Source organism: Protopterus annectens, chromosome 7.part0 (assembly GCF_019279795.1).
Source record: "Protopterus annectens isolate FY-2018-M chromosome 7.part0, PAN1.0, whole genome shotgun sequence".
In the NCBI taxonomy this organism is placed as follows: Eukaryota; Metazoa; Chordata; order Ceratodontiformes; family Protopteridae; genus Protopterus; species Protopterus annectens.
In genome coordinates this window covers 39,349,025-39,372,121 of record NC_056739.1, presented here as the reverse complement: position 1 = coordinate 39,372,121, position 23,097 = coordinate 39,349,025, and positions in this window count along the sequence as shown.

The following is a 23,097-nucleotide window of genomic DNA, read 5'->3' as shown; positions in this document are numbered from 1 at the left end:
ATCCTCAGAGTGTTGTAATCTGTTTAACAGTGCTCATTTTACTACTTTAATGGGACAGTTTAAGAGAGGCAGACTTGATCCTCAGAGTGCTGTAATCTGTTTAACAGTGCTCATTTTTATTACTTTAATGGGACAGTTTAAGAGAGGCAGACTTGATCCTCAGAGTGCTGTAATCTGTTTAACATGTAATCTGTTTAACAGTGATCATTTTTATTACTTTAATGGGGCAGTTTAAGAGAGGCAGACTTGATCCTCAGAGTGCTGTAACCTGTTTAACATTTCTGATTTTATTACTTTAATGGGACAGTTTAAGAGACGCAGGCATGATCCTCAGTGCTGTAATCTGTTTAACAATGCTCATTTTTTATTACTTTAGTGGGACAGTTTAAGAGAGGCAGACATGATCCTCAGAGTGCTGTAATCTGTTTAACATTGTTCATTTTATTACTTTAGTGGGACAGTTTAAGAGAGGCAGACTTGATCCTCAGAGTGCTGTAATCTGTTTAACAGTGCTCATTTTTATTACTTTAATGGGACAGTTTAAGAGAGGCAGACTTGATCCTCAGAGTGCTGTAATCTGTTTAACAGTGCTCATTTTTATTACTTTAATGGGACAGTTTAAGAGAGGCAGACTTGATCCTCAGAGTGCTGTAATCTGTTTAACAGTGCTCATTTTTATTACTTTAATGGGACAGTTTAAGAGAGGCAGGCTTGATCCTCAGAGTGCTGTAATCTGTTTAACAGTGCTCATTTTTATTACTTTAATGGGACAGTTTAAGAGAGGCAGACTTGATCCTCAGAGTGCTGTAATCTGTTTAACAGTGCTCATTTTTATTACTTTAATGGGACAGTTTAAGAGAGGCAGACTTGATCCTCAGAGTGCTGTAATCTGTTTAACAATGCTCATTTTTATTACTTTAATGGGACAGTTTAAGAGAGGCAGACTTGATCCTCAGAGTGCTGTAATCTGTTTAACAATGCTCATTTTATTACTTTAATGGGACAGTTTAAGAGAGGCAGACTTGATCCTCAGAGTGCTGTAATCTGTTTAACAATGCTCATTTTTATTACTTTAATGGGACAGTTTAAGAGAGGCAGACTTGATCCTCAGAGTGCTGTAATCTGTTTAACAGTGCTCATTTTATTACTTTAATGGGACAGTTTAAGAGAGGCAGACTTGATCCTCAGAGTGCTGTAATCTGTTTAACAGTGCTCATTTTTATTACTTTAATGGGACAGTTTAAGAGAGGCAGACTTGATCCTCAGAGTGCTGTAATCTGTTTAACAGTGCTCATTTTTATTACTTTAATGGGACAGTTTAAGAGAGGCAGGCTTGATCCTCAGAGTGCTGTAATCTGTTTAACAGTGCTCATTTTTATTACTTTAATGGGACAGTTTAAGAGAGGCAGACTTGATCCTCAGAGTGCTGTAATCTGTTTAACAATGCTCATTTTATTACTTTAATGGGACAGTTTAAGAGAGGCAGACTTGATCCTCAGAGTGCTGTAATCTGTTTAACAGTGCTCATTTTTCTACTTTAATGGGACAGTTTACGACAGGCAGACTTGATCCTCTGAGTGCTGTAATCTGTTGAACAGTGATCATTTTTACTACTTTAATGGGACATTTTAAGAGAGGCAGACTTGATCCTCAGAGTGCTGTAATCTGTTTAACAGTGCTCATTTTTATTACTTTAATGGGACAGTTTAAGAGAGGCAGACTTGATCCTCAGAGTGCTGTAATCTGTTTAACAGTGCTCATTTTTATTACTTTAATGGGACAGTTTAAGAGAGGCAGACTTGATCCTCAGAGTGCTGTAATCTGTTTAACAGTGCTCATTTTTATTACTTTAATGGGACAGTTTAAGAGAGGCAGACTTGATCCTCAGAGTGCTGTAATCTGTTTAACAGTGCTCATTTTATTACTTTAATGGGACAGTTTAAGAGAGGCAGGCTTGATCCTCAGAGTGCTGTAATCTGTTTAACAGTGCTCATTTTCTTACTTTAATGGGACAGTTTAAGAGAGGCAGGCTTGATCCTCAGAGTGCTGTAATCTGTTTAACAATGCTCATTTGTATTACTTTAATGGGACAGTTTAAGAGAGGCAGACTTGATCCTCAGAGTGCTGTAATCTGTTTAACAGTGCTCACTTTTATTACTGTAATTGGACAGTTAAAGAGAGGCAGACTTGATCCTCAGAGTGCTGTAATCTGTTTGACAATGCTCATTTTATTACTTTAATGGGACAGTTTAAGAGAGGCAGACTTGATCCTCAGAGTGCTATAATCTGTTTAACAGTGCTCATTTGTATTACTTTAATGGGACATTTTAAGAGAGGCAGACTTGATCCTCAGAGTGCTGTAATCTGTTTAACAGTGCTCATTTTTATTACTTTATTGGGACAGTTTAAGAGAGGCAGACTTGATCCTCAGAGTGCTGTAATCTGTTTAACAGTGCTCATTTTTATTACTTTAATGGGACAGTTTAAGAGAGGCAGACTTGATCCTCAGAGTGCTGTAATCTGTTTAACAATGCTCATTTTTATTACTTTAATGGGACAGTTTAAGAGAGGCAGGCTTGATCCTCAGAATGCTGTAATCTGTCTATCAGTGCTCCATTTTATTATCTTAATGGGACAGTTTAAGAGAGGCAGACTTGATCCTTAGAGTGCTGTAATCTGTTTAACAGTGATCATTTTTATTACTTTAATGGGACAGTTTAAGAGAGGCAGACTTGATCCTCAGAGTGCTGTAATCTGTTTAACAGTGCTCATTTTATTACTTTAATGGGACAGTTTAAGAGAGGCAGACTTGATCCTCAGAGTGCTGTAATCTGTTTAACAGTGCTCATTTTTATTACTTTAATGGGACAGTTTAAGAGAGGCAGACTTGATCCTCAGAGTGCTGTAATCTGTTTAACAGTGCTCACTGTATTACTTTAATGGGACAGTTTAAGAGAGGCAGACTTGATCCTCAGAGTGCTGTAATCTGTTTAACAATGCTCATTTTTATTACTTTAATGGGACAGTTTAAGAGAGGCAGACTTGATCCTCAGAGTGCTGTAATCTGTTTAACAGTGCTCATTTTTATTACTTTAATGGGACAGTTTAAGAGAGGCAGACTTGATCCTCAGAGTGCTGTAATCTGTTTAACAGTGCTCATTTTTATTACTTTAATGGGACAGTTTAAGAGAGGCAGACTTGATCCTCAGAGTGCTGTAATCTGTTTAACAGTGCTCATTTTAATACTTTAATGGGACAGTTTAAGAGAGGCAGACTTGATCCTCAGAGTGCTGTAATCTGTTTAACAGTGCTCATTTTTATTACTTTAATGGGACAGTTTAAGAGAGGCAGACTTGATCCTCAGAGTGCTGTAATCTGTTTAACAGTGCTCATTTTTATTACTTTAATGGGACAGTTTAAGAGAGGCAGACTTGATCCTCAGAGTGCTGTAATCTGTTTAACAGTGCTCATTTGTATTACATTAATGGGACAGTTTATGACAGGCAGACTTGATCCTCAGAGTGCTGTAATCTGTTTAACAGTGCTCATTGTTCTTACTTTAATGGGACAGTTTAAGAGAGGCAGACTTTATCCTCAGAGTGCTGTAATCTGTTTAACAGTGTTCATTTTTATGACTTTAATGGGACAGTTTAAGAGAGGCAGGCTTGATACTCAGGGTGCTGTAATGTATTTAACAATGCTCATTTTGATTACTTTAAAGGGGCAGTTTAATAGAGGCAGACTTGATCTTCAGAGTGCTGTAATCTGTTTAACAGTGCTCATTTTTATTACTTTAATGGGACAGTTTAAGAGAGGCAGACTTGATCCTCAGAGTGCTGTAATCTGTTTAACAGTGCTCATTTTTATTACTTTAATGGGACAGTTTAAGAGAGGCAGACTTGATCCTCAGAGTGCTGTAATCTGTTTAACAGTGTTCATTTTGATTACTTTAATGGGACAGTTTAAGAGAGGCAGACTTGATCCTCAGAGTGCTGTAATCTGTTTAACAGTGCTCATTTTTATTACTTTAATGGGACAGTTTAAGAGAGGCAGACTTGATCCTCAGAGTGCTGTAATCTGTTTAACAATGCTCATTTTTTTTTTTACTTTAATGGGATAGTTTAAGAGAGGCAGACTTGATCCTCAGAGTGCTGTAATCTGTTTAACAGTGCTCATTTTTATTACTTTAATGGGACAGTTTAAGAGAGGCAGACTTGATCCTCAGAGTGCTGTAATCTGTTCAACAGTGATCATTTTTATTACTTTAATAGGACAGTTTAAATGAGGCAGACTTGATCCTTAGAGTGCTGTAATATGTTTAACAATGATCATTTTTATTACTTTAATGGAACAGTTTGAGAGACAGGATTGATCCTCAGAGTGCTGTAATCTGTTTAAACGTGCTCATTTTATTACTTTAATGGGACAGTTTAAGAGAGGCAGACTTGTTCCTCAGAGTGCTGTAATCTGTTTAACAATGCTCATTTTATTACTTTAATGGGACAGTTTAAGTGAGGCAGACTTGATCCTCAGAGTGCTGTAATCTGTTTAACAATGCTCATTTTATTACTTTAATGGGACGGTTTAAGAGAGGCAGACTTGATCCTCAGAGTGCTGTAATCTGTTTAACATTGCTCATTTTTATTACTTTAGTGGGACAGTTTAAGAGAGGCAGACTTGATCCTCAGAGTGCTGTAATCTGTTTAACAGTGCTCATTTTTATTACTTTAATGGGACAGTTTAAGAGAGGCAGACTTGATCCTCAGAGTGCTGTAATCTGTTTAACAGTGCTTATTTTATTACTTTAATGGGACAGTTTAAGAGAGGCAGACTTGATCCTCAGAGTGCTGTAATCTGTTTAACAGTGCTCATTTTTATTACTTTAATGGGACAGTTTAAGAGAGGCAGACTTGATCCTCAGAGTGCTGTAATCTGTTTAACAGTGCTCATTTTATTACTTTAATGGGACAGTTTAAGAGAGGCAGACTTGATCCTCAGAGTGCTGTAATCTGTTTAACAATGCTCATTTTTATTACTTTAATGGGACAGTTTAAGAGAGGCAGACTTGATCCTCAGAGTGCTGTAATCTGTTTAACAGTGCTCATTTTTATTACTTTAATGGGACAGTTTAAGAGAGGCAGACTTGATCCTCAGAGTGCTGTAATCTGTTTAACAGTGCTCATTTTTATTACTTTAATGGGACAGTTTAAGAGAGGCAGACTTGATCCTCAGAGTGCTGTAATCTGTTTAACAGTGCTCATTTGTATTACTTTAATGGGACAGTTTAAGAGAGGCAGACTTGATCCTCAGAGTGCTGTAATCTGTTTAACAGTGCTCATTTTTATTACTTTAATGGGACAGTTTAAGAGAGGCAGACTTGATCCTCAGAGTGCTGTAATCTGTTTAACAGTGCTCATTTTTATTACTTTAATGGGACAGTTTAAGAGAGGCAGACTTGATCCTCAGAGTGCTGTAATCTGTTTAACAGTGCTCATTTTTATTACTTTAATGGGACAGTTTAAGAGAGGTAGGCTTGTTCCTCAGAGTGCTGTAATCTGTTTAACAGTGTTCATTTTAATGACTTTAATGGGACAGTTTAAGAGAGGCAGACTTGATCCTCAGAGTGCTGTAATCTGTTTAACAATGCTCATTTTTATTACTTTAATGGGACAGTTTAAGAGAGGCAGACTTGATCCTCAGAGTGCTGTAATCTGTTTAACTGCTAATTTGTATTACTTTAATGGGACAGTTTAAGAGAGGCAGGCTTGATCCTCAGAATGCTGTAATCTGTCTATCAGTGCTCCATTTTACTACTTTAATGGGACAGTTTAAGAGAGGCAGACTTGATCCTTAGAGTGCTGTAATCTGCTTAACAGTGCTCATTTTAGTACTTTAATGGGACAGTTTAAGAGAGGCAGGCATGATCCTCAGAGTGCTGTAATTTGTTTAACAGTGCTCATTTGGATTAAGTTAATGGGACAGTTTAAGAGAGCCAGACTTGATCCTCAGAGTGCTGTAATCTGTTTAACAGTGCTCATTTTTATTACTTTAATGGGACAGTTTAAGAGAGGCAGACTTGATCCTCAGAGTGCTGTAATCTGTTTAACAGTGCTCATTTTAAGGACTTTAATGGGAAAGTTTAAGAGAGGCAGACTTGATCCTCAGAGTACTGTAATCTGTTTAACAATGCTCATTTTTATTACTTTAATCGGACAGTTTAAGAGAGCCAGACTAGATCCTCAGAGTGCTGTAATCTGTTTAACATTGCTCATTTTTATTACTTTAATAGGACAGTTTAAGAGAGGCAGACTTGATCCTCAGAGAGCTGTAATCTGTTTAACATTGCTAATTGTTCTTACTTTAATGGGATAGTTTAAGAGAGGCAGACTTGATCCTCAGAGTGCTGTAATCTGTTTAACAATGCTCATTTTTATTACTTTAATGGGACAGTTTAAGAGAGGCAGACTTGATCCTCAGAGTGCTGTAATCTGTTTAACAGTGCTCATTTTTATTACTTTAATGGGACAGTTTAAGAGAGGCAGGCTTGATCCTCAGAGTGCTGTAATCTGTTTAACAGTGCTCATTTTTATTACTTTAATGGGATAGTTTGAGAGGCAGGCTTGATCCTCAGAGTGCTGTAATCTGTTTAACAGTGCTCATTTTTCTACTTTTATGGAGCAGTTTAAAAGAGGCAGACTAGATCTTCAGAGTGCTGTAATCTGTTTAACGATGCTCATTTGTATTACTTTAATGGGACAGTTTAAGAGAGGCAGGCTTGATCCTCAGAGTGCTGTAATCTGTTTAACAGCACTCATTTTTATTACTTTAATGGGACAGTTTAAGAGAGGCAGGCTTGATCCTCAGAGTGCTGTAATCTGTTTAACAGTGCTCATTTTTATTACTTTAATGGGACAGTTTAAGAGAGGCAGACTTGATCCTCAGAGTGCTGTAATCTGTTTAACAATGCTCATTTTTACTACTTTAATGGGACAGTTTATGAGAGGCAGACTTGATCCTCAGAGTGCTGTAATCTGTTTAACAATGCTCATTTTTATTACTTTAATGGGACAGTTTAAGAGAGGCAGACTTGATCCTCAGAGTGCTGTAATCTGTTTAACAGTGCTCATTTTTATTACTTTAATGGGACAGTTTAAGAGAGGCAGACTTGATCCTCAGAGTGCTGTAATCTGTTTAACAGTGCTCATTTTTATTACTTTAATGGGACAGTTTAAGAGAGGCAGACTTGATCCTCAGAGTGCTGTAATCTGTTTAACAGTGCTCATTTTTATTACTTTAATGGGACAGTTTAAGAGAGGCAGGCTTGATCCTCAGAGTGCTGTAATCTGTTTAACAGTGCTCATTTTTATTACTTTAATGGGACAGTTTAAGAGAGGCAGACTTGATCCTCAGAGTGCTGTAATCTGTTTAACAATGCTCATTTTGATTACTTTAATGGGACAGTTTAAGAGAGGCAGACTTGATCCTCAGAGTGCTGTAATCTGTTTAACAGTGCTCATTTTTATTACTTTAATGGGACAGTTTAAGAGAGGCAGACTTGATCCTCAGAGTGCTGTAATCTGTTTAACAATGCTCATTTTTATTACTTTAATGGGACAGTTTAAGAGAGGCAGACTTGATCCTCAGAGTGCTGTAATCTGTTTAACAGTGCTCATTTTTATTACTTTAATGGGACAGTTTAAGAGAGGCAGGCTTGATCCTCAGAGTGCTGTAATCTGTTTAACAGTGCTCATTTTACTACTTTAATGGGACAGTTTAAGAGAGGCAGACTTGATCCTTAGAGTGCTGTAATCTGCTTAACAGTGCTCATTTTAGTACTTTAATGGGACAGTTTAAGAGAGGCAGGCTTGATCCTCAGAGTGCTGTAATCTGTTTAACAGTGATCATTTTTATTACTTTAATGGGACAGTTTTAGAGAGGCAGACCTGATCCTCAGAGTGCTGTAATTTGTTTAACAGTGCTCATTTGTATTACTTTAATGGCACAGTTTAAGAGAGGCAGAAATGATCCTCAGAGTGCTGTAATCTGTTTAACAGTGCTCATTGTATTACTTTAATGGGACAGTTTAAGAGAGGCAGACTTGATCCTCAGAGTGCTGTAATCTGTTTAACAGTGTTCATTTTATGACTTTAATGGGACAGTTTAAGAGAGGCAGACTTGATCCTCAGAGTGCTGTAATCTGTTTAACAGTGCTCATTTTTATTACTTTAATGGGACAGTTTAAGAGAGGCAGACTTGATCCTCAGAGTGCTGTAATCTGTTTAACAGTGCTCATTTTTATTACTTTAATGGGACAGTTTAAGAGAGGCAGACTTGATCCTCAGAGTGCTGTAATCTGTTTAACAATGCTCATTTGTATTACTTTAATGGGACAGTTTAAGAGAGGCAGGCTTGATCCTCAGAGTGCTGTAATCTGTTTAACAGTGCTCATTTGTATTACTTTAATGGGACAGTTTAAGAGAGGCAGACTTGATCCTCAGAGTGCTGTAATCTGTTTAACAGTGCTCATTTTATTACTTTAATGGGACAGTTTAAGAGAGGCAGACTTGATCCTCAGAGTGCTGTAATCTGTTTAACAATGCTCATTTTATTACTTTAATGGGACGGTTTAAGAGAGGCAGACTTGATCCTCAGAGTGCTGTAATCTGTTTAACATTGCTCATTCGTATTACTTTAATGGGACAGTTTAAGAGAGGCAGACTTGATCCTCAGAGTGCTGTAATCTGTTTAACAGTGCTCATTTTTACTACTTTAATGGGACAGTTTAAGAGAGGCAGACTTGATCCTCAGAGTGCTGTAATCTGTTTAACAGTGTTCATTTTTCTACTTTAATGGGACAGTTTACGACAGGCAGACTTGATCCTCAGAGTGCTGTAATCTGTTTAACAGTGTTCATTTTTCTACTTTAATGGGACAGTTTACGACAGGCAGACTTGATCCTCTGAGTGCTGTAATCTGTTTAACAGTGATCATTTTTCTACTTTAATGGGACAGTTTAAGAGAGGCAGACTTGATCCTCAGAGTGCTGTAATCTGTTTAACAATGCTCATTTTTATTACTTTAATGGGACAGTTTAAGAGAGGCAGACTTGATCCTCAGAGTGCTGTAATCTGTTTAACAATGCTCATTTTTATTACTTTAATGGGACAGTTTAAGAGAGGCAGACTTGATCCTCAGAGTGCTGTAATCTGTTTAACAGTGCTCATTTTACTACTTTAATGGGACAGTTTAAGAGAGGCAGACTTGATCCTCAGAGTGCTGTAATCTGTTTAACAGTGCTCATTTTTATTACTTTAATGGGACAGTTTAAGAGAGGCAGACTTGATCCTCAGAGTGCTGTAATCTGTTTAACAGTGCTCATTTTTATTACTTTAATGGGACAGATTAAGAGAGGCAGACTTGATCCTCAGAGTGCTGTAATCTGTTTAACAGTGTTCATTTTGATTACTTTAATGGGACAGTTTAAGAGAGGCAGACCTGATCCTAAGAGAGCTGTAATCTGTTTAACATTGCTAATTTTTCTTACTTTAATGGGACAGTTAAAGAGAGGCAGGCTTGATCCTCAGAGTGCTGTAATCTGTTTAACAGTGCTCATTTTATTACTTTAATGGGACAGTTTAAGAGAGGCAGACTTGATCCTCAGAGTGCTGTAATCTGTTTAACAGTGCTCATTTTATTACTTTAATGGGACAGTTTAAGAGAGGCAGACTTGATCCTCAGAGTGCTGTAATCTGTTTAACAATGCTCATTTTTATTACTTTAATGGGACAGTTTAAGAGAGGCAGACTTGATCCTCAGAGTGCTGTAATCTGTTTAACAGTGCTCATTTTTATTACTTTAATGGGACAGTTTAAGAGAGGCAGACTTGATCCTCAGAGTGCTGTAATCTGTTTAACAGTGCTCATTTTTATTACTTTAATGGGACAGTTTAAGAGAGGCAGACTTGATCCTCAGAGTGCTGTAATCTGTTTAACAGTGATCATTTTATTACTTTAATGGGAAAGTGTAAGAGAGGCAGACATGATCCTCAGAGTGCTTTAATCTGTTTAACATTGCTCATTTTATTACTTTAATGGGACAGTTTAAGAGAGGCAGACTTGATCCTCAGAGTGCTGTAATCTGTTTAACAGTGCTCATTTTTATTACTTTAATGGGACAGTTTAAGAGAGGCAGACTTGATCCTCAGAGTGCTGTAATCTGTTTAACAGTGCTCATTTTATTACTTTAATGGGACAGTTTAAAAGAGGCAGACTTGTTCCTCAGAGTGCTGTAATCTGTTTAACTGCTAAGTTGTATTACTTTAATGGGACAGTTTAAGAGAGGGAGACTTGATCTTCAGAGTGCTGTAATCTGTTTAACAGTGCTCATTTTTATCACTTTAATGGGACAGTTTAAGAGAGGCAGACTTGATCCTCAGAGTGCTGTAATCTGTTTAACAGTGCTCATTTTTCTTACATTAATGGGACAGTTTAAGAGAGGCAGACTTGATCCTCAGAGTTCTGTAATCTGTTTAACAATGCTCATTTTTATTACTTAAATGGGGCAGCTCAAGAGAGGCAGACTTGATCCTTTGTGTGCTGTAAGCTGTTTAACAATGCTCATTGTATTACTTTAATGTGTCAGTTTAAGACAGGCAGGCTTGATCCTCAGAGTGCTGTAATCTGTTCAACAGTGCTTATTGTATTACTTTAATGGGACAGTTTAAGAGGCAGACTTGATCCTCAGAGTGCTGTAATCTGTTTAACAGTGCTCATTTTTATTACTTTAATGGGACAGTTTAAGAGAGGCAGACTTGATCCTCAGAGTGCTGTAATCTGTTTAACAATGCTCATTGTATTACTTTAATGGGACAGTTTAAGAGAGGCAGACTTGATCCTCAGAGTGCTGTAATCTGTTTAACAGTGCTCATTTTTATTACTTTAATGGGACAGTTTAAGAGAGGCAGACTTGATCCTCAGAGTGCTGTAATCTGTTTAACAATGCTCATTTTTATTACTTTAATGGGACAGTTTAAGAGAGGCAGACTTGATCCTCAGAGTGCTGTAATCTGTTTAACAGTGCTCATTTTTATTACTTTAATGGGACAGTTTAAGAGAGGCAGACTTGATCCTCAGAGTGCTGTAATCTGTTTAACAATGCTCATTTTAGTACTTTAATGGGACAGTTAAAGTGAGGCAGACTTGATCCTCAGAGTGCTGTAATCTGTTTAACAATGCTTATTTTTATTACTTTAATAGGACAGTTTAAGAGAGGCAGACTTGATCCTCAGAGTGCTGTAATCTGTTTAACAGTGCTCATTTTTATTACTTTAATGTGTCAGTTTAAGACAGGCAGGCTTGATCCTCAGAGTGCTGTAATCTGTTCAACAGTGCTTATTGTATTACTTTAATGGGACAGTTTAAGAGGCAGACTTGATCCTCAGAGTGCTGTAATCTGTTTAACAGTGGTCATTTTTATTACTTTAATGGGACAGTTTAAGAGAGGCAGACTTGATCCTCAGAGTGCTGTAATCTGTTTAACAATGCTCATTTTATTACTTTAATGGGACGGTTTAAGAGAGGCAGACTTGATCCTCAGAGTGCTGTAATCTGTTTAACAGTGCTCATTTTATTACTTTAATTGGCCAGTGTAAGAGAGGCAGAATTGATCCTCAGAGTGCTGTAATCTGTTTAACAGTGCTCATTTTTATTACTTTAATGGGACAGTTTAAGAGAGGCAGACTTGATCCTCAGAGTGCTGTAATCTGTTTAACAGTGCTCATTTTTCTACTTTAATGGGACAGTTTAAGAGAGGCAGACTTGATCCTCAGAGTGCTGTAATCTGTTTAACAATGCTCATTTTTATTACTTTAATGGGACAGTTTAAGAGAGGCAGACTTGATCCTCAGAGTGCTGTAATCTGTTTAACAATGCTCATTTTTATTACTTTAATGGGACAGTTTATGAGAGGCAGACTTGATCCTCAGAGTGCTGTAATCTGTTTAACAATGCTCATTTTTATTACTTTAATAGGACAGTTCAAAAGAGGCAGACTTGATCCTTAGAGTGCTGTAATCTGTTTAACAGTGCTCATTTTTTTACTTTAATGGGACAGTTTAAGAGAGGCAGACTTGATCCTCAGAGTGCTGTAATCTGTTTAACAATGCTCATTTTTATTACTTTAATGGGACAGTTTAAGAGAGGCAGGCTTGATCCTCAGAGTGCTGTAATCTGTTTAACAGTGCTCATTTTAAGGACTTTAATGGGACAGTTTAAGAGAGGCAGACTTGATCCTCAGAGTGCTGTAATCTGTTTAACAGTGCTCATTTTTATTACTTTAATGGGACAGTTTAAGAGAGGCAGACTTGATCCTCAGAGTGCTGTAATCTGTTTAACAGTGCTCATTTTTATTACTTTAATGGGACAGTTTAAGAGAGGCAGACTTGATCCTCAGAGTGCTGTAATCTGTTTAACAGTGCTCCTTTTTATTACTTTAATGGGACAGTTTAAGAGCCGCAGGCTTGATCCTCAGAGTGCTGTAATCTGTTTAACAATGCTCATTTTTATTACTTTAATGGGACAGTTTAAGAGAGGCAGACTTGATCCTCAGAGTGCTGTAATCTGTTTAACAATGCTCATTTTTATTACTTTAATGGGACGGTTTAAGAGAGGCAGACTTGATCCTCAGAGTGCTGTAATCTGTTTAACATTGTTCATTTTATGACTTTAATGGGACAGTTTAAGAGAGGCAGACTTGATGCTCAGTGTGTTGTTATCTGTTTAACAGTGCTCATTTTTATTACTTTAATAGGACAGTTTAAGAGAGGCAGACTTGATCCTCAGAGTGCTGTAATCTGTTTAACAGTGCTCATTTTTATTACTTTAATGGGACAGTTTAAGAGAGGCAGACTTGATCCTCAGAGTGCTGTAATCTGTTTAACAATGCTCATTTTTATTACTTTAATGGGACAGTTTAAGAGAGGCAGACTTGATCCTCAGAGTGCTGTAATCTGTTTAACAATGCTCATTTGTATTACTTTAATGGACAGTTTGAGAGGCAGACTTGATCGTCAGAGTGCGGTAATCTGTTTAACTGCTAATTTGTATTACTTTAATGGGACAGTTTAAGAGATGCAGACTTAATCCTCAGAGTGCTGTAATTTGTTTAACAGAGCTCATTTATACTACTTTAATGGGACAGTTTAAGAGAGGCAGACTTGATCCTCAGAGTGCTGTAATCTGTTTAACAGTGCTCATTTTTATTACTTTAATGGGACAGTTTAAGAGAGGCAGACTTGATCCTCAGAGTGCTGTAATCTGTTTAACAATGCTCATTTTTATTACTTTAATGGGACAGTTTAAGAGAGGCAGACTTGATCCTCAGAGTGCTGTAATCTGTTTAACAATGCTCAATTACTTTAATGGGACAGTTTAAGAGAGGCAGACTTGATCCTCAGAGTGCTGTAATCTGTTTAACAATGCTCATTTTATTACTTTAATGGGACAGTTTAAGAGAGGCAGACTTGATCCTCAGAGTGCTGTAATCTGTTTAACAATGCTCATTTTTATTACTTTAATAGGACAGTTTAAGAGAGGCAGACTTGATCCTCAGAGTGCTGTAATCTGTTTAACATTGCTCATTTGTATTACTTTAATGGGACAGTTTAAGAGAGGCAGACTTGATCCTCAGAGTGCTGTAATCTGTTTAACAGTGCTCATTTTTATTCCTTTAATAGGACAGTTTAAGAGAGGCAGACTTGATCCTCAGAGTGCTGTAATCTGTTTAACAGTGCTCATTTTTATTACTTTAATGGGACAGTTTAAGAGAGGCAGACTTGATCCTCAGAGTGCTGTAATCTGTTCAACAGTGCTCATTTGTATTACTTTAATGGGACAGTTTAAGAGAGGCAGGCTTGATCCTCAGAGTGCTGTAATCTGTTTAACAGTGCTCAGTTGTATTACTTTAATGGGACAGTTTGAGAGAGGTAGACGATCCTCAGAGTGCTGTAATCTGTTTAACAGTGTTCATTTTTATTACTTTAATGGGACAGTTTAAGAGAGGCAGACTTGATCCTCAGAGTGCTGTAATCTGTTTAACAATGCTCATTTTTATTACTTTAATGGGACAGTTTAAGAGAGGCAGACTTGATCCTCAGAGTGCTGTAATCTGTTTAACAGTGCTCATTTTATTACTTTAATGGGACAGTTTAAGAGAGGCAGACTTGATCCTCAGAGTGCTGTAATCTGTTTAACAGTGCTCATTTTTATTACTTTAATGGGACAGTTTAAGAGAGGCAGACTTGATCCTCAGAGTGCTGTAATCTGTTTAACAATGCTCATTTTTATTACTTTAATGGGACAGTTTAAGAGAGGCAGACTTGATCCTCAGAGTGCTGTAATCTGTTTAACAGTGCTCATTTTATTACTTTAATGGGACAGTTTAAGAGAGGCAGACTTGATCCTCAGAGTGCTGTAATCTGTTTAACAATGCTCATTTTTATTACTTTAATGGGACAGTTTAAGAGAGGCAGACTTGATCCTCAGAGTGCTGTAATCTGTTTAACAATGCTCATTTTATTACTTTAATGGGACAGTTTAAGAGAGGCAGACTTGATCCTCAGAGTGCTGTAATCTGTTTAACAGTGCTCATTTTTATTACTTTAATGGGACAGTTTAAGAGAGGCAGACTTGATCCTCAGAGTGCTGTAATCTGTTTAACAATGCTCATTTTATTACTTTATTGGGACAGTTTAAGAGAGGCAGACTTGATCCTCAGAGTGCTGTAATCTGTTTAACAGTGCTCATTTTTATTACTTTAATGGGACAGTTTAAGAGAGGCAGACTTGATCCTCAGAGTGCTGTAATCTGTTTAACAATGCTCATTTTTATTACTTTAATGGGACAGTTTAAGAGAGGCAGACTTGATCCTCAGAGTGCTGTAATCTGTTTAACAGTGCTCATTTTTTTACTTTAATGGGACAGTTTAAGAGAGGCAGACTTGATCCTCAGAGTGCTGTAATCTGTTTAACATTGCTCATTTTATTACTTTAATGGGACAGTTTAAGAGAGGCAGACTTGATCCTCAGAGTGCTGTAATCTGTTTAACAGTGCTCATTTTTATTACTTTAATGGGACAGTTTAAGAGAGGCAGACTTGATCCTCAGAGTGCTGTAATCTGTTTAACAGTGCTCATTTTTACTACTTTAATGGGACAGTTTAAGAGAGGCAGACTTGATCCTCAGAGTGCTGTAATCTGTTTAACAGTGCTCATTTTTACTACTTTAATGGGACAGTTTAAGAGAGGCAGACTTGATCCTCAGAGTGCTGTAATCTGTTTAACAGTGCTCATTTTATTACTTTAATGGGACAGTTTAAGAGAGGCAGACTTGATCCTTAGAGTGCTGTAATCTGTTTAACAGTGCTCATTTTTTTACTTTAATGGGACAGTTTAAGAGAGGCAGACTTGATCCTCAGAGTGCTGTAATCTGTTTAACAATGCTCATTTTTATTACTTTAATGGGACAGTTTAAGAGAGGCAGACTTGATCCTCAGAGTGCTGTAATCTGTTTAACAATGCTCATTTTATTACTTTAATGGGACAGTTTAAGAGAGGCAGACTTGATCCTCAGAGTGCTGTAATCTGTTTAACAGTGCTCATTTTTATTACTTTAATGGGACAGTTTAAGAGAGGCAGACTTGATCCTCAGAGTGCTGTAATCTGTTTAACAGTGCTCATTTTTATTACTTTAATGGGACAGTTTAAGAGAGGCAGACTTGATCCTCAGAGTGCTGTAATCTGTTTAACAGTGCTCATTTTTATTACTTTAATGGGACAGTTTAAGAGAGGCAGGCTTGATCCTCAGAGTGCTGTAATCTGTTTAACAATGCTCATTGTATTACTTTAATGGGACAGTTTAAGAGGCAGACTTGATCCTCAGAGTGCTGTAATCTGTTTAACAATGCTCATTGTATTACTTTAATGGGACAGTTTAAGAGAGGCAGACTTGATCCTCAGAGTGCTGTAATCTGTTTAACTGCTAATTTGTATTACTTTAATGGGACAGTTTAAGAGAGGCAGGCTTGATCCTCAGAGTGCAGTAATCTGTTTAGCAATCCTCATTTTTAATACTTTAATTTGACAGTTTAAGAGAGGCAGGCTTGATCCTCAAAGTGCTGTAATCTGTTTAACAATGCTCATATTTATTAATTTAATGTGTCAGTTTAAGAGAGGCAGGCTTGATCGTCAGAGTGCTGTAATCTGTTTAACAGTGTTCATTTTTATTACTTTAATGGGACAGTTTACGACAGGCAGACTTGATCTTCAGAGTGCTGTAATCTGTTTAACAGTGGTCATTTTTATTACTTTAATGGGAAAGTTTAAGAGAGGCAGACTTGATCCTCAGAGTGCTGTAATCTGTTTAACAATGCTCATTTTTATTACTTTAATGGGACAGTTTAAGAGAGGCAGGCTTGGTCCTCAGAGTGCTGTAATCTGTTTAACAGTGCTCGATTTTCTTACTTTAATGTGACAGTTTAAGAGAGACAGGCTTGATCCTCAGAGTGCTGTAATCTGTTTAACAATGCTCATTTTTACTACTTTAATGGGACAGTTTAAAAGAGGCAGACTTGATCCTTAGAGTGCTGTAATCTGTTCGACAGTGTTCATTTTTATTACTTTAATGGGACAGTTTAAGTAAGGCAGACTTGATCCTCAGAGTGCTGTAATCTGTTTAACAATGCTCATTTTTATTACTTTAATGGGACAGTTTAAGAGAGGCAGACTTGATCCTCAGAGTGCTGTAATCTGTTTAACAGTGCTCATTTTTATTACTTTAATGGGACAGTTTAAGAGAGGCAGACTTGATCCTCAGAGTGCTGTAATCTGTTTAACAGTGCTCATTTTATTACTTTAATGGGACAGTTTAAGAGAGGCAGACTTGATCCTCAGAGTGCTGTAATCTGTTTAACAATGCTCATTCGTATTACTTTAATGGGACAGTTTAAGAGAGGCAGACTTGATCCTCAGAGTGCTGTAATCTGTTTAACAGTGCTCATTTTTATGACTTTAATGGGACAGTTTAAGAGAGGCAGACTTGATCCTCAGAGTGCTGTAATCTGTTTAACAATGCTCATTTTATTACTTTAATGGGACGGTTTAAGAGAGGCAGACTTGATCCTCAGAGTGCTGTAATCTGTTTAACAGCACTCATTTTATTACTTTAATGGGACGGTTTAAGAGAGGCAGACTTGATCCTCAGAGTGCTGTAATCTGTTTAACAGCACTCATTTTATTACTTTAATGGGACAGTTTAAGAGAGCCAGACTAGATCCTCAGAATGCTGTAATCTGTTTAACAGTGCTTATTTTTAGTACTTTAATGGGACAGTTTAAGAGAGGCAGACCGGTTCCTCAGAGTGCTGTAATCTGTTTTAAAGTGATCATTTTTATTACTTTAATGGGACAGTTTATGAGAGGCAGGCTTTATCCTCATAGTGCTGTAATCTGTTTAGCAATGCTCATTTTTATTACTTTAATGGGACATTTTAAGAGAGGCAGTCTTGATCCTCAGAGTGCTGTAACCTGTTTAACATTTCTGATTTTATTACTTTAATGGGACAGTTTAAGAGAGGCAGGCTTGATCCTCAGAGTGCTGTAATCTGTTTAACAGTGCTCATTTTTATTACTTTAATGGGACAGTTTAAGAGAGGCAGACTTGATCCTCAGAGTGCTGTAATCTGTTTAACAATGCTCATTTTATTACTTTAATGGGACAGTTTAAGAGAGGCAGACTTGATCCTCAGAGTGCTGTAATCTGTTTAACAGTGCTCATTTTTATTACTTTAATGGGACAGTTTAAGAGAGGCAGACTTGATCCTCAGAGTGCTGTAATCTGTTTAACAGTGCTCATTTTTATTACTTTAATGGGACAGTTTAAGAGAGGCAGACTTGATCCTCAGAGTGCTGTAATCTGTTTAACAATGCTCATTTTATTACTTTAATGGGACAGTTTAAGAGAGGCAGACTTGATCCTCAGAGTGCTGTAATCTGTTTAACAATGCTCATTTTTATTACTTTAATGGGACAGTTTAAGAGAGGCAGACTTGATCCTCAGAGTGCTGTAATCTGTTTAACAATGCTCATTTTTATTACTTTAATGGGACAGTTTAAGAGAGGCAGACTTGATCCTCAGAGTGCTGTAATCTGTTTAACAATGCTCATTTTTTTACTTTAATGGGACAGTTTAAGAGAGGCAGACTTGATCCTCAGAGTGCTGTAATCTGTTTAACAGTGCTCATTTTTATTACTTTAATGGGACAGTTTAAGAGAGGCAGACTTGATCCTCAGAGTGCTGTAATCTGTTTAACAGTGCTCATTTTACTACTTTAATGGGACAGTTTAAGAGAGGCAGACTTGTTCCTCAGAGTGCTGTAATCTGTTTAACAATGCTCATTTTATTACTTTAATGGGACGGTTTAAGAGAGGCAGACTTGAGCCTCACAGTGCTGTAATCTGTTTAACACTGCTCATTTTATTACTTTAATGGGACAGTTTAAGAGATGTAGACTTAATCCTCAGAGTGCTGTAATCTGTTTAACAATGCTCATTTGTATTACTTTAATGGGACAGTTTAAGAGAGGCAGACTTGATCCTCAGAGTGCTGTAATCTGTTTAACAGTGCTCATTTTATTACTTTAATGGGACAGTTTAAGAGAGGCAGACTTGATCCTCAGAGTGCTGTAATCTGTTTAACAATGCTCATTTTTATTACTTTAATGGGACAGTTTAAGAGAGGCAGACTTGATCCTCAGAGTGCTGTAATCTGTTTAACAATGCTCATTTTTATTACTTTAATGGGACAGTTTAAGAGAGGCAGACTTGATCCTCAGAGTGCTGTAATCTGTTTAACAATGCTCATTTTATTACTTTAATGGGACAGTTTAAGAGAGGCAGACTTGATCCTCAGAGTGCTGTAATCTGTTTAACAGTGCTCATTTTTATTACTTTAATGGGACAGTTTAAGAGAGGCAGACTTGATCCTCAGAGTGCTGTAATCTGTTTAACAATGCTCATTTTACTACTTTAATGGGACAGTTTAAGAGAGGCAGACTTGATCCTCAGAGTGCTGTAATCTGTTTAACAGTGCTCATTTTTATTACTTTAATGGGACAGTTTAAGAGAGGCAGACTTGATCCTCAGAGTGCTGTAATCTGTTTAACAATGCTCATTTTTATTACTTTATTGGGACAGTTTAAGAGAGGCAGACTTGATCCTCAGAGTGCTGTAATCTGTTTAACAGTGCTCATTTTTATTACTTTAATTGGCCAGAGTAAGAGAGGCAGACTTGATCCTCAGAGTGCTGTAATCTGTTAAACAGTGCTCATTTTTAATAAATTAATGGGACAGTTTGAGAGGCAGACTTGATCCCCAGAGTGTTTTAATATGTTTAACAGTGCTCAATTTTATTACTTTAATGGGACAGTTTAAGAGAGGCAGACTTGATCCTCAGAGTGCTGTAATCTGTTTAACAGTGCTCATTTTTATTACTTTAATGGGACAGTTTAAGAGAGGCAGACTTGATCCTCAGAGTGCTGTAATCTGTTTAACATTGCTCATTTTATTACTTTAATGGGACAGTTTAAGAGAGGCAGACTTGATCCTCAGAGTGCTGTAATCTGTTTAACAATGCTCATTTTTATTACTTTAATGGGACAGTTTAAGAGAGGCAGACTTGATCCTCAGAGTGCTGTAATCTGTTTAACAGTGCTCATTTTTATTACTTTAATGGGACAGTTTAAGAGAGGCAGACTTGATCCTCAGAGTGCTGTAATCTGTTTAACAATGCTCATTTTTATTACTTTAATGGGACAGTTTAAGAGAGGCAGACTTGATCCTCAGAGTGCTGTAATCTGTTTAACAGTGCTCATTTTTATTACTTTAATGGGACAGTTTAAGAGAGGCAGACTTGATCCTCAGAGTGCTGTAATCTGTTTAACAATGCTCATTTTATTACTTTAATGGGACAGTTTAAGAGAGGCAGACTTGATCCTCAGAGTGCTGTAATCTGTTTAACAATGCTCATTTTTATTACTTTAATGGGACAGTTTAAGAGAGGCAGACTTGATCCTCAGAGTGCTGTAATCTGTTTAACATTGCTAATTTTTATTACTTTAATGGGACAGTTTAAGAGAGGCAGACTTGATCCTCAGAGTGCTGTAATCTGTTTAACAATGCTCATTTTTATTACTTTAATGGGACAGTTTAAGAGAGGCAGACTTGATCCTCAGAGTGCTGTAATCTGTTTAACAGTGCTCATTTTTATTACTTTAATGGGACAGTTTAAGAGAGGCAGGCTTGATCCTCAGAGTGCTGTAATCTGTTTAACAGTGCTCATTTTTATTACTTTAATGGGACAGTTTAAGAGAGGCAGACTTGATCCTCAGAGTGCTGTAATCTGTTTAACAATGCTCATTTTTATTACTTTAATGGGACAGTTTAAGAGAGGCAGACTTGATCCTCAGAGTGCTGTAATCTGTTTAACAATGCTCATTTTATTACTTTAATGGGACAGTTTAAGAGAGGCAGACTTGATCCTCAGAGTGCTGTAATCTGTTTAACAGTGCTCATTTTATTACTTTAATGGGACAGTTTAAGAGAGGCAGACTTGATCCTCAGAGTGCTGTAATCTGTTTAACAATGCTCATTTTTATTACTTTAATGGGACAGTTTAAGAGAGGCAGACTTGATCCTCAGAGTGCTGTAATCTGTTTAACAGTGCTCATTTGTATTACTTTAATGGGACAGTTTAAGAGAGGCAGACTTGATCCTCAGAGTGCTGTAATCTGTTTAACAATGCTCATTTTTATTACTTTAATGGGACAGTTTAAGAGAGGCAGACTTGATCCTCAGAGTGCTGTAATCTGTTTAACAATGCTCATTTTATTACTTTAATGGGACAGTTTAAGAGAGGCAGACTTGATCCTCAGAGTGCTGTAATCTGTTTAACAGTGCTCATTTTTATTACTTTAATGGGACAGTTTAAGAGAGGCAGACTTGATCCTCAGAGTGCTGTAATCTGTTTAACAATGCTCATTTTATGACTTTAATGGGACAGTTTAAGAGAGGCAGACTTGATCCTCAGAGTGCTGTAATCTGTTTAACAATGCTCATTTTTATTACTTTAATGGGACAGTTTAAGAGAGGCAGACTTGATCCTCAGAGTGCTGTAATCTGTTTAACAATGCTCATTTTTATTACTTTAATGGGACAGTTTAAGAGAGGCAGACTTGATCCTCAGAGTGCTGTAATCTGTTTAACAGTGCTCATTTTTATTACTTTAATGGGACAGTTTAAGAGAGGCAGACTTGATCCTCAGAGTGCTGTAATCTGTTTAACAGTGCTCATTTTTATTACTTTAATGGGACAGTTTAAGAGAGGCAGACTTGATCCTCAGAGTGCTGTAATCTGTTTAACAATGCTCATTTTTATTACTTTAATGGGACAGTTTAAGAGAGGCAGACTTGATCCTCAGAGTGCTGTAATCTGTTTAACAGTGCTCATTTTTATTACTTTAATGGGACAGTTTAAGAGAGGCAGACTTGATCCTCAGAGTGCTGTAATCTGTTTAACAATGCTCATTTTTATTACTTTAATGGGACAGTTTAAGAGAGGCAGACTTGATCCTCAGAGTGCTGTAATCTGTTTAACAATGCTCATTTTGATTACTTTAATGGGACAGTTTAAGAGAGGCAGACTTGATCCTCAGAGTGCTGTAATCTGTTTAACAATGCTCATTTTTATTACTTTAATGGGACAGTTTAAGAGAGGCAGACTTGATCCTCAGAGTGCTGTAATCTGTTTAACAATGCTCAGTTTTATTACTTTAATGGGACAGTTTAAGAGAGGCAGGCTTGATCCTCAGAGTGCTGTAATCTGTTTAACAATGCTCATTTTATTACTTTAATGGGACAGTTTAAGAGAGGCAGACTTGATCCTCAGAGTGCTGTAATCTGTTTAACAATGCTCATTTTTATTACTTTAATGGGACAGTTTAAGAGAGGCAGACTTGATCCTCAGAGTGCTGTAATCTGTTTAACAATGCTCATTTTTATTACTTTAATGGGACAGTTTAAGAGAGGCAGGCTTGATCCTCAGAGTGCTGTAATCTGTTTAACAATGCTCATTGTATTACTTTAATGGGACAGTTTAAGAGGCAGACTTGATCCTCAGAGTGCTGTAATCTCTTTAACAATGCTCATTTGTATTACTTTAATGGGACAGTTTAAGAGAGGCAGGCTTGATCCTCAGAGTGCAGTAATCTGTTTAGCAATGCTCATTTTTAATACTTTAATGGGACAGTTTAAGAGAGGCAGACTTGATCCTCAGAGTGCTGTAATCTGTTTAACAGTGCTCATTTTTATTACTTTAATGGGACAGTTTAAGAGAGGCAGACTTGATCCTCAGAGTGCTGTAATCTGTTTAACAATGCTCATTTTTATTACTTTAATGGGACAGTTTAAGAGAGGCAGACTTGATCCTCAGAGTGCTGTAATCTGTTTAACAGTGCTCATTTTTATTACTTTAATGGGACAGTTTAAGAGAGGCAGACTTGATCCTCAGAGTGCTGTAATCTGTTTAACAATGCTCATTTTTATTACTTAAATGGGGCAGCTCAAGAGAGGCAGACTTGATCCTTTGTGTGCTGTAAGCTGTTTAACAATGCTCATTGTATTACTTTAATGGGACAGTTTAAGAGAGGCAGACTTGATCCTCAGAGTGCTGTAATCTGTTTAACAGTGTTCATTTTTATTACTTTAATGGGACAGTTTAAGAGAGGCAGACTTGATCCTCAGAGTGCTGTAATCTGTTTAACAATGCTCATTTTAGTACTTTAATGGGACAGTTTAAGAGAGGCAGACGATCCTCATGTAATCTGTTTAATAATGCTCATTTTTATTACTTTAATAGGACAGTTTAAGAGAGGCAGACTTGATCCTCAGAGTGCTGTAATCTGTTTAACAATGCTCATTTTTATTACTTTAATGGGACAGTTTAAGAGAGGCAGACTTGATCCTCAGAGTGCTGTAATCTGTTTAACAATGCT